The 15,797-nt window shown below is 40.9% G+C and overlaps 2 pseudogenes; both read left to right on the top strand.

The window, feature by feature from the left end:
- The first annotated feature begins 579 nt into the window (after nucleotides 1–579).
- Nucleotides 580–1,058, top strand: LOC147447539 (uncharacterized; annotated as a pseudogene).
- Nucleotides 1,059–1,686: 628 nt separating this feature from the next.
- The window catches only part of LOC147447538 (uncharacterized), a 46,593-nt pseudogene continuing 32,482 nt past the window's right edge, over nucleotides 1,687–15,797 (top strand).

Raw genomic sequence — 15,797 nt, 5'->3', positions numbered from 1 at the left:
CGCTACCAACTCCTCATTATTGTAGAAAAAACACACTGGTACTGGTAACGATGAAAATCGATGCACTATGTACATGGTGTCCTACCTGTACACATGTGGGCCTCACGTAACCACCTGGCTAAGGTAAATGGGCAATCCTTTATTCGATGCACCATGCATGTGTATGTACATATGCGCAATCCCTTGCTCCAAAAACTCCTGACAACGTGACACCATATTTTACATTAATCTTTGTAATTTGTAAAATAATGCGTATTTCTATGACTTCGTCACATTCCTATTGGTAATGTCTCATACACACGAGGTTTTTGATTCAAAAAATCATAACATATTTATTTATGATATGAAAAATCATAATTAATATCATGCATAATCGTGTGTATGTTCGTGTATATATTAATCATAAATTACATTCATGTAAACGTGTGGTTTAGGGTTTAGGGTGATTGCCCAATGGTTGTGTTGTAAAGAATGACTAGAATGTATTGTATTAAATGTCACTTATACTGCTGAGAAGTTTTTGTTTTTTGTTTTTTGTTTTTTGTTTTTTGTTTTTTTGTTTTAGCTTCTACGCACATCATGGGTACTACAGGCAAGATAACAAAAGTTGAGCGCAAATATGTCGAAGAATTTGTATGCATTCATCTTTATGGAGTACGAAGTGATCGCCTCCCCAGGAAGTCTTGCAAGAGTCCTCATACAAGTCATTTTTGGATGAGTTATGTAGTGCTACATATGTAACACTAGTTGCAAAACTTTGTGGTGCTTCAGGTGGGATTGAAGTCCTTACAGGTGGTCAGTTGGGCCATGACATGATTCGAATCATAGGGCAAGTTTGCAGAGTTGCAGAAACCCTTGACAAGCATATTAAAGGGAAGTCTGGCTTCATGGACCATATGAAGGAAGTAGAGATCCTCTACAGAAGCATGAAGCAACAGGGAAAGAGACCAAGGATCGAAGAAGATCCCAAGGATATACCCGAAGCGCCTGTCACTTTGGAAGTACCAATCTCTAGCAATGATCCAATGCCTCCCAGCATGGGAAGTTTAGACCCATGAAACCTCATCATCATGCGAATGGCTTTCATTGAGTTTCCACAAATGGCAAGCATTGGAGAAGGTAGATACGGCATGGTCACAAAGGTGAAATTCAACCATCAAACCTTCACATATGAATTTTACGCTAGCAAGCTAATCAAGGGTGATGGCTAGAAGAGTGCCAATGACATAGCGTTGCATGAAGCCACAATTATGAATATCACTCATAGTGGAATCATTGCGGCTCTGGGATTGGCGAGACACACCACGCGAGCGCCCACCCTCATCTTCAAGATGTGGAATGGTGGAAACCTCGACCCTGGCTAGAGAGACTCCAAAAGGAGGGGAATAATGTGGCCATGAGCAAGGGTTTCAGAGACACCGAGGGGACTGTTTAAGGCATCAAGAAGAATATATGGCCTATCATTAATGGATTGCTCCGAACCTTCATCTTTTTGCATGCAAATAACATCACTCACAATGATGTTCATGGGAGTAATATCTTGCTGCATTTTGGATGGGCTGGAGTATATGTAGGCATATGTGATTGGGGTAGTGCAACCTTGTTCCCCACAGAGAACACATTTCCAAAGTTGCCAGATCTTCTCCCATCATTTTTTTTCAAAAAGCCTTAAAAGGCTGGAGTGAAATGGTGCTACCACGTGGCCCTGCCAAAAAAAACCACATGTGGGCGTTGGCTACCGAGGTCTGGGGTATATGGGATGGCCCGTGGCCATTCAAAGCGCATGAAGCAGGGGAGGAACTCCTATGTGGTGTGAGCTATGACGGACCCCCGAGGGGGCGCTGCTCGGGCGGTTCGAGGCGGCCCGTGGGCACGCCTGTGGTGGTTTTGGGCAATGTAATGGCTTCAGTGGCGCGCGCTGCTGTGTCGCCAGGTGATGATGTGGCAGGCCACCCTATTGGGGGCCCGTGCCCGCGGACTTACAAGGCCCCGATTTTTGAATTTAAAGGAAGAGAGCAATAGCGACTCGCTATTGCCTCCCCCTCCGCGGTGCATAATAAGGGTTGTGTCCCACAGCACACAGAGAGAGAGAGAGAGAGAGAGAGAGAGAGAGAGAGAGACAGAGAGAGAGAGAGAGAGAGAGAGAGAGAGAGAGAGAGAGAGAGAGAGAGAGAGAGAGAGAGAGAGAAGAAGGGTGGAAAGTGTAAGACCAGTCAAGGGGAGGAATCCCACCAAAAGGTAGCAAGGGAGAACTTGAAACCTTCAAGGTGCAAATCAAAAAATGGGAGCCCACCACAAATGTGTCGAGAAAGAGTAAGAGAGGAAAAAAACAAAAGGATATAGCCCAAAGGTGAGCCGAGAAACCAAAGGGAGTAAGTATGCACCATGCAGATGTCAAAAACCAAGAAAATACCAAGTGGTAGCCATGCAATGGAAATTTCTAAAAGAAGCTCCAGTTAAGTTGTACGAGCTAGATGGATCATGTTTTTTCATCTTTAGCCTTAGCCAAGCCTTATAAAAGGACAAACGAGTGATTCTTAAAGGGCTTTTTTGCTAGAGGGAGTGATTGAAGGTTTTCAAGCCTGTGTAGTGAAAACCTTGCCATTGGATTTGTATACTCTATTGTACTACCCCCCTATGCAATAATACCAAGTATTAGCCCCTACATCTTGTGTTGCTTCTCCCCATCCCCCCTCCTTTTCTCTTGCTCTTTGTGTACTTGCCGGTGTTTGCAGAGGGTTTGCCTGCAACTTGAAGGGTGTCACTAAGAGGGTAGATTGGGATGTTTTGTGAGTCGAAAAGGGTGAGTTGAGCAATGTGGGGGTGTTTATGCTGAAGGGTGTTTCTTGCAAGGTGCGAGGCGGTGGTTTGGTATGCTAAAGTTGGATCCTTAGTGCAAATTAGTCAATTTGAAGGTGTTATTTGAGAGTTTAGGGGTGTTGTGGAATCCCCGAGCTATAGAGAGGCAAACACTTGGTGTGATGGGTGTGTTCCCTATTCCCCCTTTTCAGCGTCTTCTTCTTTTTCCTTATCATTTTTTCCTTAAGGTGCCCATGGAGCTTTCCTTGTCTCTTGGAATTAGTTTCATCCGTCTTTTGAGTTGTAGATGGTGTTGGCAACACTTGGTTGGTTGTTTCCTTTGGAAATTCTATTGTCTTCTCTCTGTCAACTATTTGGTTAGTTGATTCTTGAATAGGAGGAGGCGTTGTTGGTTGATTTGATGTGGATGGTATATTTTCGGTGTGAATCATTGATCCACACTACCCCCCTCCTCTCATATTTTTTTCTCTTCATTATGAGTCCTGTTAGCCTCCTTGGACATGGTAGATTTGTCAAATGATTTGAAATCATTGACACATTTTCGCTTGGACTCTTGTTGTTCCATTTTCTCAGATTTATGTTTGAGCTCCTCCTCCCTAATCCTTCACCTCATTCCTTCGACAACTTCTAAATTTTGTTTAGCTGCTTGTTGTTTGTATCGCTTGATTTTCTCTAGTCTATCTGCTTTTCTTTTCTCCATTGTCTTATCTTGATCATGTTTCCCTTTGTCATCCGCATCAGTTTCCCGCTCCCTCTTTTCTTCCATTCTCTTTTTGTGGAGGTCTATTGTGAGTTCTTCAGCTTCTTCCATCGACCTTCGTGCTTGAGAGATTAGAATGGGATCTCTTTTCTCAAATGTGTTTCTTGTTAGTCAAACCTTGCATATTGTATAATCTTCTTTTTCTTCCTCCTTTTCTTTGTCTTCTAATGATTTGTATCTGGAAGGTGTATCCTCGATGAGCTTACATCTGACTCAATTGCTTCGCTATCGGACTTCTTTCTCCTTAATCTTTGTCTAGTTGCTTTCTTGTTTGGAGGTGTTACTACAGAGAGACCTGCCACCACTAGTTTAACTACACTTTTGGACTTATGTATCAATTCCAATTGCATCTTTGTAGGTGTATCTCATTGATCATGGCTAACGCTAGATAGGGAATCCTTGTTCAACACTGAACTACCATTCATGTATGTCTTGTTCTTGTCACTATTCGTTAGGTTTTCAACCACTAGATTTTCTAGAATATAGGGGCCTATATCACACTTTAAGGTCCTTTGCTTGGATAACCCTATTGCCATTACCACTGCAATGTACAGGTTGGGCTCTGTGTATCTAAGCGTCTTCTATACTTTGAGGTGCTGAGACGTTAGCCGCAATGAAACCTTGTCACTATTACCACCGCAATGTGCAGGTTGGGCTCTGTGTATCTTGGCAATTTGTGTACTTTGAGGTGCTGAGAAATGAGCCACAATAGAAGCTCTATCTCTAAAAACACCAGGTCTTTATAGGTGAACTTATGCCCGTGCTGCTTCACAAAAGCTTTGTCATTATCAGTAGCCGGTCTTTAGGAGCAATTTATGGCTTCCTAGTGACAAGTGCAATGATTTGTACTTTGACTTTAGCTTCATCTTTGTTTGTTAGTATGGCTTGGCCATTGTACTGAATTGGGAACATCATCTCACGGGCCATATGGAAATTTGTTCCCCATTGTTGAATTGAAAAAAAGGTGTCCATCTGGAGTCATCTTGATCCCTTTGTCACTTCTTGTTCTCTCTGTAAATCTAGAGCTCCTTAGGAAATATGATTGTCTTTACTTTTGTTCTGTCAACATCTTCAAACCTTCCAACGAATATATTTGTTGAGGATTGGTGCCAGCTCTTCATGTGATACATGTGATTTTTCATTTGACGCAATCTTTATTCATGACCTAGTAGGATGGGGATTCCCACTGCTTCTTGGGGTGTTTGTGAGGCATGCTATGATCAAGCATTCCAAAAATTAGCTCCTGAATTTGTCCAACAAGTTGTCAAGAAAAGTAAAAAATAGGCAAACAGCGATCATAAACTGAAAAATGAGTATATCTTGCTCAAAACAAGCCGAATTTGGTCCAAACTTCACCACTGCATTTAGGCTAGCTATAGGCACTAGGGCAAGCTGCTACATCTCAAATCTGGTTGAGGGAGTCATGGATTTTGATTCATGATCAACAACATTTTGAAGATCTAGTGATACCATCTGATTGAGTGTGAGTTGGGGATGTTATGGTTCATGTCTTTTTGAATTTAGATCACTGGTTGGGATTTTATGCCAAATTTTGGATTTCTTCTCAAATTTATGATTTTTGGCAGTTTTTCAAGGATTTGAAATCCAAATGACTTGTATCTTTAGGGTTAGGTTATCCTTGATGTTTCAAATCGGGTGATGTGGTTTGTGTTAAGTCAACCTTTAGGGGGTCATGAATCGCGATCCATATTGGGCAGTATTTTGGGATGAAACTTTGGGTACTTGTTCATAGAGTCTATTTTAATACACTAGTGAAGTTCTTTTCAAATTTGGACAGGTTTATCTCTTGTTTTCCTAGTTTCCCAAGTTATGGTCTAATTTGGTCCGACTTTGCCATAAGTCTTTTTGGTTGACATTTTTGATCTCTGATTGTGATCAGAGATTGTGATTAGTCTTCCTGACATTTGACTTTGCTAATGACTTGGAGTTGAATATGTTCCAATCCCAGTCACTTGATTAGTTGTAACTTATTTGTACCTTGTTTGAGCACTGTGCGCTCTCCGATAAGTTGGAGTCCATTCTTAAGAATTTTAAAGCGTTTCTTTAGTAAAACAAGTTACCAGCTCTACTTTAGTCTTTCACTTGTTCAAAATCACAAATTTAATACTTTGCACTTTGATTTTGCTAATGTTGACATATAAAGCCCCTTGAGATGAGAACTCTGACACAAATTGATACATTTCACATTAAAAATCATTAATACAACCATGCACTTTCTTTATGGACAATTTGCTCTAGAGGGTGATGGATCACGATCCATGTTTAGACACTATTTGGGACAAAACTTATAGGTTTTCTTCTAGGCATCTTCCCTAAGCTATTGGTGTGCTTTTTATTGGATTTGGATCAAATTTTTCCAATCATGAGTGAAAAGGACCATTTGCACACTGAAAACCCCATGAAGGACACATTCCCCAAGGTAGGTTAAAAGTTTTTGTGTTGACAACTCCCAGTTTGGCCATGTTGGGGTCATGGATCCATATTTTGTAAAAAAAAATTCTCTATGATTGCAGCAGTGGGTCAGTGACTTCTCTAGCATGATTTTGCCCAACTTTTTTCTTCCAACTGGTAGTGGGGGTCATGGATCACGATCCATGTTCCACCCAAATTTCAAAGTGTGATTGCATGTCTTAGAGTTGCCTAGTGAGAGCATAATTTTGATGCACTTTGGATTTGGTTGGCCCCCCACAAAGACCTCTACCAGTTTGTGCAGTTCCTTCTTTGATTTGATTGACACTCTTATTCTAGTAGTTTTTGTACAGTTTTGACTATACAAGTGTTTTCATGGACTGATGGGGAGAATACCTATGAAATATGGTGTGGTGTGGATTCGTGGGGTGACTATAGCATGCAAAAATGTAGCAAGGCTCTAGGTCAAAAAAGCTCTCTCTCTCTCTCACTCTCTATATTGCAAGTTGCAATGAGGTCAATTTCTACCCAATTTGCCTATATTTGTCCGACTCACCCTGAATGCAATTTGCATACTGACCAAAATTGGTGAATTTTTCCATGCCATACCACCTACAACTTAGACAGCGCATTGTTTGGACTTCTCTCATCATTTGCCCTTGATTTTGCGATTATGGTCAGTTTGAAGTTAGCCCTAAATTTGATTGGTGTCAAATCACTTTCTATTCATCATGCTCAAAGCTCTTGCTTTGTAGGTTCGGTGTTTTCTTTCAGAACTTGATTCTCAATTTCATGGCTCAGGTTATTCATTTTTTATGTTTATTAGGTTAAAAAGGACATTAAATTATATAAAATTATTATTATTTGACCAAAAAATTGGCCAAAATTATTCCTCGCACTTGTATGAACACACCTTCACTCTAGATATCTAGCCCATCAAAATTTGTCGATATGGCTCAATACTTTGCCGAATACGAGTAAAACTCTGTTAGAAACTGTCAAAAAAATGAAAATTTTAAGCATTGAACACACCTTACACACTGTACACATAGTCTCCCATCATCTTCAACCTGTTATCTTATAATGTGTGGAATTGACAACTATAGCCACTATTCAGTGGCTTTTGCTACAAGGTTTCCTGCCTTTTACAGTGTCAAAACAATAGTAGTTGAAGATGAGCTGGCTGTTCCAAAATGGTTGGCATGATTGGATGTTTCTGTATGGACGTGCTCTCTACACGCTAAGTAGTTCATACTTTAGGTATCCACTTACGTTTTTGTTTTAGAGGTTGTGGCATGGTTTGCGTATTTGGTGGTTTTGGTCTCCATTCCTAGGTGACATTTTTTGACCTATTTTTCTTGTGAATCTTGTCTTTTTGAATCCATTTGTAATCTAGAAATCCATTTGTAGTGTTGATTGGTCAATTGAAGTGCTTCCGGCGATAACTTGAAGCTTTGGTTGCTCCATCACTGGGAGATTTGTCATACTTCGTATTGAAAGATTATTTAGCCAACATTGTTTTGGAAATCCTTATTTGTTTTGGTTTTGATTCCAAAACTAATTCTGTGATCCAAAATTTATGTACCTTTCCTTGGTATTTATTGACAATATTTGTTATAGAAGCAATCTATCTTGCTTTGGAGTCTGCAAGGGGGAATTGGGGAAGAAGGAGAAGATGCACATCATAGTGGGTTAGTGGAGAGGAAAGTGAATTTTCTCTCCCTATATTGATTAGGAAGAAAAGTGTAAGGGTGGTTTCCCACGGCTACCTGGCCTACATCCAAACAACCTCCCACTTGAAGGTCATGATGGCCAATAACGGCATCATTATAGTTATTCTATAAAAAGTTGATGAAGCATCTCCTAGAACTCATCCCATACCCATAAGTTCTATGCAATGTGTAAATTTCTTCAAGGCTAGGCTCTTCATCAGAGCATTTGCAGGGTTGTCATCAGTGTGAACCTTGACAATCTCAATGCATCTTGTATGACATGGTATGTGACCTGTCATAATAATCAATATCTAATTCTCCCAAATGATTTTCTCATATTAAACTGATCATTTAATGTGGGGAAGTGCCAGGGGAGAAAAAGCTAGAATATTGGTTAAGCAAGCAGACCGGCCACAGTAGGGATCCAAAGGAGGAAAAATAGGGATCCAAAGGGGGGGCCATCTGCAAAAGATCCATGTGCAACAATGGGCTAAAAAGACCCTAAGTTTCAGCCCATTAAGACTTCCAAAATGCTAAGGTTCCAAAATTCAAAGGTTGTGTCCAAAGGTCAACCCCAGGGAAATTGGATGCTTTGTGTGTGACCAAAAAAGTCTTTGAATATCCCTACACAGGAGGGGGCGAGCCTAGCAAGTAGGGGATGAGAGAGAAGGCCACACACACACACACACACAAGCTCCCTTTACACAAAGGGAATGAGGGACACATGTCAGCTCCCTAGGCCAGATGCTACAAGGTGTACCCAATTCCTATTGGATGACCCTTGAAGTGGACCAATGAGAATTAGGCTAGAGTAAATTTAGACTAATTAATTTTAAAACACTTAATAAAAATAAAAAATGAAAATTAAGTCTCCTAGATGATTATTGGACAGCCTGTGAAGAGGTCCAATAGGAATTGAGCAGCACAATGGGCTACTTAATTCCTATTGGTCAGAATGGGGAAAGGTCCAATGGGGATTTAATTCATTTAAATCAATTAAGTTTAATTGACTAACCTCTCACAAAAGAGGAAAGGGGGACACATGTCAGAAGGCTATCACTTATGCTGCTTAATAGCCATTGGCTTGACTGGGGGAGGTCCAATGGGGAGCCTGCAAGAGCAAATAGCAAGAGGGCTCGCCCAAGAGAGAAAGGGGGCTGATTTTTGCAAGGAATCATCACACGCACACTCACACAATCTCATGTGTGAAGAAAGAGAAGACTCTCTTCCCAAGCTTTAATGGAGAGCTCATCACCTACTCCAAGCTTGTGAGATAGAAGCCTACATCAACACACTCTTGGCATGTGGATGCAAATCCAACCAAGAGCCAAGCTTCAATGCATGCTCATCTCCTCTACCAAGATAATTACTAAGCTAAAGCTATGCTAATATGAGTGATTATGTGAGGAGATGTACATCTTTCTCGTAAGATACTCCTTCTTCCTCTCAATCTACTCTCATACCCTGCTAGCTCTCACCATCTTCGAAGGTGTGTGAGGTCTTGGGTTGAGACCGGGGATAATTAATGTTGTGTTTGCTAAGTGTTTTGCTTAGTGCATGAAGCTTTCATCTTCATTGCACTAGCTAGTCTTGAAGGAACACAAAGAATTGTATTGTACAATGTCTCTCTTCATGGGAGAAACCATAATACAAAGCCTTTTGGAGGGGGGACCGGCTCCATGCAAATCCGGTCCTCAACTATTGTCAATAGCTTAATTTCTCTCTCTTTTGAAAGTATTTTTTATGCTATCTAACTAGGTGTTATGTTTTTTGTTGCTCTCTCCACCCAAGCACTCTTGTAATTCTCATTAGGAATCTATTCTAATGAAATGCCCACTATGTTCATGCTAATTTCTGCTACACATAAGTTTTTAGACCATTAAATGTTACATGACCTCTATGTGTTTGGACTTTGAGTGAAACACAGCATTATTTTCCAAAGCAATGGCACTATGACTATCACAATGCAGTAGTGGAACCTCCTGAATGCCCAAATCTCCCACTAGATGAGCTAACCATATGGCTTCCTTGCTTGTGTCAGATGCAGCAATATATTTTTCCTCAGTGGTAGATGAAGACGTGCAGTGGAAACACGACCTCCAAGGGATAGTTGCTCCTACAAACATAAACACATAGCCAGATGTGGATCTTCTAGATCCATGCAACCCGCATAATCTGCATCTGTGTAACCTACATTAGATGTATCACTATTTTTGAAGCGTAAATACTTGCTAGCTGCACCCTTCAAGTATCTGAGGATTTTCTTCACTGCTTCCCAATGCTTCTTGCCAGGGTTTGCCATGTACCTACTAACCACTCCCACTACATGTGCAATGCCTGGTCTTGTGGCTACCATAGCATACATTAAACTTCCAACTGTTGATGAATATGGAACTTTTGTCATTTCCTCTTTCTCAACAACTGTCTTGGGGGAATTTTCCTTGCTAAGTTTGGAGTATGCTTGCATTGGGGTACTCAGTGACTTCCCCCCCTGCATACTAAAATGTTGCAAGACTTTTTGGATGTACTTTCCTTGAGATAATTCAAGAATTCCACGTTGCCTGTCTCTCTTGATTTGCATACCAAGAAAGTGATTGGCATTTACCAAATATTTCATAGAAAATTTGGTGCTTAGAATCTTTTTCACTTGATTGATTTCATGAATTGATTTACTTGTGATAAGCACATCATCTGCATACAAGATCAAGATTATTAAAGAACCATCGTTCAACCTCTTTGTGTATAAGCATTGATCCTCTTGACTTCTTATGTAAACCTAAGACTGCATGAATTTGTCCAATTTTTGATACCATTGCCTTGAACCTTGCTTGAGGCCATAGTGTCTTTTTCAATCTACAAACTAATTCTGCCCTGGTTGGCTTTTGGGTTTCACATACAAAACCCTTAGGTTGTTTCATGTAGACATCTTCATCTAGACCCCCGTTAAGAAATGTTGTGTTCATGTCCATTTGGACAAGTTCCATGTCTTGCATAGCAACCAAGCCAAGCACAATGCAAAGTGTAGTCATCTTCACTATTGGAGAGAAAATCTCATCATAATCCAAACCTTTTTGCTTCTGAAACCCTTGGCAACTAGACGAGCCTTGTACCTAGGCTCGGGATCTTCCACTCTATACTTCTTGTTGTGTACCCACTTGCAAGGTAAAGCATTTTTTCCTTTTGGTAATTCAACCAAATCCCATGTCTCATTAGCCACAATCGAATTGTATTCTGATTGCATAGACTGCTCCCACTTTCATCCATTTGTATAGCTTCTTTGTCACACGTTGGCTCTCCACTGTCAGTGACCAAAATGTGGTGTATACCCGGATCAAACCGCTCGGGCGCACGTGATATTCTTTGAGAGTGTCTCAGTGTCTTATTGCTAAACTCTGCTCTCTTCGAAGCAATAGTAGTATCTTGCACTTGAGGATTAGGTGCAACACTACTGAAATGAGTTGGTTCGGAGGCTACATCCTCAAAACGAACGCGTCTGCACTCAACTTCCTCAATGTGCTTCTTGTGAATTTTTGATTCATTGAAAATCACATGTGAACTACAAATGACTTTGTGCAATTCTTGGTGCAAGAGACAATAGCCCATCTCTCCATTTGCACCATAGCCGATAAAAATATATTTTTGTCACCTAGGATCTAACTTGCGAAACAAAGTTCTTTGGGCCCATGTGCATATACCTCACATCGAAATACACGTAAATGCTCATAGCTTGGCATCTTGCCAGTCCATAATTCCCCTGGAATTTTGAAATTTAAAGGAGAACTAGGTGACCTGTTGATGATGTGCGCTCATGTCAGAACAGCTTCCCCCAAAACTCTCTAGTAAGTTTGTCATAGACATCATAGAGATAACTCGCTCTTGAATCATGCGATTCATTCTTTTAGCTATCACATTTTTTGCAAGTGTGTATGGAGCAATAAACTGATAACGAATGCCTTGATTACAAAAATCCTTGAACTCTGTGGAGACGTTCTCAAGAAGTGCGCAGTGCGACTAGGAAAGCGTCGAGCCTTTGACTACCAGTATTCATAGAAAATTCAGCAAGGCGTAGATGATTTGAATCCAAAAACACACTAAAAAAAAACAAAACTCTAGCCATGAAAGCTCCACTTTGAAAATGAACCAAGATCAACTCAAAATTCTTGTGTGTGTGAAGATAAGGTGTAGCCTCACTCCCAAGGCACAGATGCAGTGCTCATTCGACCTGTTAAAGACCCTAAATATACGATTCAGTTCTTCACCGTGACCATTTCATGGAAGCTTCAGTACTTCATTGGAGAAGCCCAAGTAGTTATTTGAGGAGGGAAAACCCTAATTGAAGGCCTCACAGCCTCAACCATGTAGTGGAAGCAACAAGGGACTGCACTACCACCCTCTAAAGAAATGGTTGTATCTCCTTTCTCATGTGCCCAAAGGAGCTCATTCTTGGCTCTAAAATTTGCCACACAACTTAGGCAACAAGGGAACCATGTTGATGTGGAATTTTGAGCTATTTTTAGGTTATTTTTAACCGTTGTAAGGCCATTTTTGGCCCAAAAATATCCCTTTTTGTCCATAGAAAGCCCAAACGAGCTGGGAAAAATCCCATTGGGCTGAAATTTCATGTTGAACCTCATTTTTCCACTTGGTAATCACTTTGGACACGTCTTTTATGACGTGCATGAAACCTGTTATTTTCGGCCACATTGAACTTTCTAGGCAAAACAAGCGTGCCACTTCAAAACACTTGACATTTGTACATTTCTAAATCAAATTAGGCATGTTGTAATGTGTTAAAACATGCAACGATGCCACGTCCCCAGCCTCACCTACCTGGCAAAGTATGTATACGCCTGCAACTAGGGCAACCGTTTTTCCATATATCACACTATGTACATCAGAGCATTTGGTCCCACATAACAAAAGCATTGAGAGTGAGGTAGATATTTTAATTTCACATTATGGACGTGCCATGGCACGACATCCACTCCCTCTAAACATGCACATCCTCCGGCATGTACCACACACATCTTTTGCAGGTTCAGTCTTCATTTAAGTCAACATACTTATCAATTTTGTCATCACTTGCAACGAAATCTAACGCATCATCCTCTCATTCTTCATCCACATCCATAACATTTTCATCAGATCCTTCATTTTGACTTTCCTGCGAAGCAAAGGGATCTGTATCACCTCTTCTTTTGACTACTTGATTCTTTTCCCTGCGATGAGAATCTTCATTTTTGTCCCATCTAGTTCATGAAAGGTGTATGTCGCATTCCCATGTACATGTTGAACCACATAATGACCAAACCATCTCTTTGAAAGCTTTCTTATTGTTGAATGTTGGTTGTCAAGACTACTGTCATACACCACACCCAATCATCTTCCTCAATAGCTTTGGGTCTGAGCCTATGCCTCTTATCAAATCTGTCTTTATTCTTTAACCTTGCATCTTTCAATCATGCTACTACATTCTCAATATCTTGAGGCCTTCTTTCTAACTGTTGTATGCACAAAGCAAGAAGGTCTTCCCTACTCATTCCATCTTCCCAGGGTAATACATTCCATGTGGGAAGTACATCTTCAATTGGCATTATAATTATAGGTTTTTGACCATACATCAACTCAAAAGGCATATAACCAGTAATTGAGCTATGAGTTGTATGATCAGCCCATAAAGCATAAGGCAATAAGCTAGGCCACTCTCCCATTTTACCTTTGCATGACTTAGCCAAATCTTTAATGATAGGAGGATGTCCACGCTCCAATTTACCATTTCCCTCAGGATTATATGCAGTAGTGAGAGAAAGTTTAATGCCCAACCTAGAGAAAAACTCCCTTGATTTGTCAGCATCCAACTCACCCCTGTCCGCTGTTATTTTTCCAACACAACCATAATAGCTAATTACATCATCCAAGAGGAACTTACATACCCCTTCTGTGCTTTTTGTTCTTAGAGCACGAACTTCAACTTGATTGGTTAAGTCTTCTCGTGAAAGCACTATGTATCTCACTTGCCATAAGCCCACTGGCATTGTAACTAGATCTACTACCCACTTATAATGCATGGCCAATGGGTAAGTAGGGTGCAACCCATCACGATGACATACATTTAAATATATTTGACAGGTTTCACAGGACTCCACAAAGTGAGGTACATCTTTATTCATACCTTTCCACCAATACCTCTCTTTTATTTTAGTAAAGGTGGCCCATACACCTCTATGTCCATCATAAAGACTCTCATGAAACTTGTTGATAAGCTCATTTTGAGCATCTTTATCATTCACGACTCTCATCGGCATTCCATTTCTTTGTTTTGGACGCTTCCATAAGTACCCATCTTTCAAAAAGTTTCCATAGTCCTTTCTCCGTATTCTTTTGAAATCTTGGTTAGTCCACCCTTCTTGCCTTGTCAAAGCTCAGATAGTTTCCAATGAGCAACCAATCACCTTGATATAGGTCCTATGTAAATGATTCAAGTGCACTTGATAGACAAACATGATCGCCCTTTGCATGAGAGATACTATAGAACTGTGTGCCTACATCATCGCCCTCGACAACCATGTCTTCTTTATTTTCATACCTTGCTCTTGAAAGCATATCCACAACTGGATGATCTTTCCCTGCAATATGCTTAAATTTTGGCACTACAAGAGGTTGTGTGCTCTTGTGACGCTGTTAGCGACGGAAATACATTGGGTTTTTATAACCCCCGGCGTCGCTAAAACCGTCGCTACGAGCGTCGCTACGAGAGCGTCGCTATAGGCGTCGCTATATGCGTCTCTATCAGCGTCGCTATATAGCGACGCATATAGCGACGCCTATAGCGACGGTCTCATAGAAGACTATAGCGACGCTACAGAGCCATAAATAGCGACGCTTATAGCGACGCCCGAGAGAATATTTTTTTGGTGGCAGGGCATTGAATGCCCTGCCACCCATCAACCATATTGTACTTGATTCACTTTTTTAAAAAAAAGTGCAAAGGTAAATAAGAGACCCAAAATAGTCACCCACAAGACGCATTGTTTGCAAAATTGACAATTGTACACATCATAAGCAAAATGAATTGATTGGCAAATGTAATAATGACAATTGTACAACATCATAGGCATAAAGAATTTATTGGCAAAAGGAACTGCGGTGACAAATGTAATAATATACATGGTTCAAAAAGACGTATAAAATCCGTCTCATGATACATAAGCTATGAGAAACCCTAAACTAATGCTATCTAGCTACGGCTAAACTGACGTCGTCTAGTCAGACGTCTCATCGCGTCCAAGCGGCATATCTGTCGGATTCTGCAAAAAAAGACAATAAGACAGTTTTCAGTAAATATAAACATATAACGACATTTATAAAACAATACAAAAAATAAAAAAGAGTAAACCCTAATACTAACCATGCCGCCGCGAGAACTGAGAATGTCCATCAGGGCGTTTAAGCCCTTCCTGCCTGCGTACTCGCGCTCGTACGGTGTGGGATCACGTCCTGTCATCGACCACTGTCAAAACATACAAAGATTTCATTATGTTAGAACTAAAAAACTCATAAACCCTAAACTATCGAACATGCATAAAGAGCAATGTGAAAAGACTTACAAAATCGGCCTCAAATGATGCCCATCCACCGCTCCCCAAGTGGTGCGAGCTCCCTGCCTCTACTCGCGCTCTGGCTGCATCCTTTTGTTGCTTCCACTTGTCGGGATTCTCGCGCGCTACTTTCTTCGCATTCTTCCAATCTTCTTTGGCCAGCCAATCTGGCCTGTTCCACCCATTCTTGATTGCTTTTTGCACTTCGGAACGCTTGTGTTTGCAGTATTCGCGCATTCGAATCTTCATCAGGTCTTCATTGAAGCGCTGATCCCGTGTTGGAACGGGAAACTCATCATGAAGTATGCTGATGACTCTGTTTTTTAAATCACTTGGTACTTCACTCCATTTGTTTAGTATATAGTGTCTAAACAGCTGAGAGCAAAGACCACGCATGCGCGAGATCACCTTCTTGCCGTCATCATCCATGATGATGCCGCCGCTGATGTCGACGGAGTAAGGCAAGCCCTCTGGCCG

Source organism: Adiantum capillus-veneris, chromosome 11, assembly GCF_014529385.1.
Source record: "Adiantum capillus-veneris isolate H3 chromosome 11, ASM1452938v2, whole genome shotgun sequence".
NCBI lineage: Eukaryota > Viridiplantae > Streptophyta > Polypodiopsida > Polypodiales > Pteridaceae > Adiantum > Adiantum capillus-veneris.
Note: the sequence above shows the minus strand (reverse complement) of the source record. Positions and strands in the feature narration are given on the sequence as shown.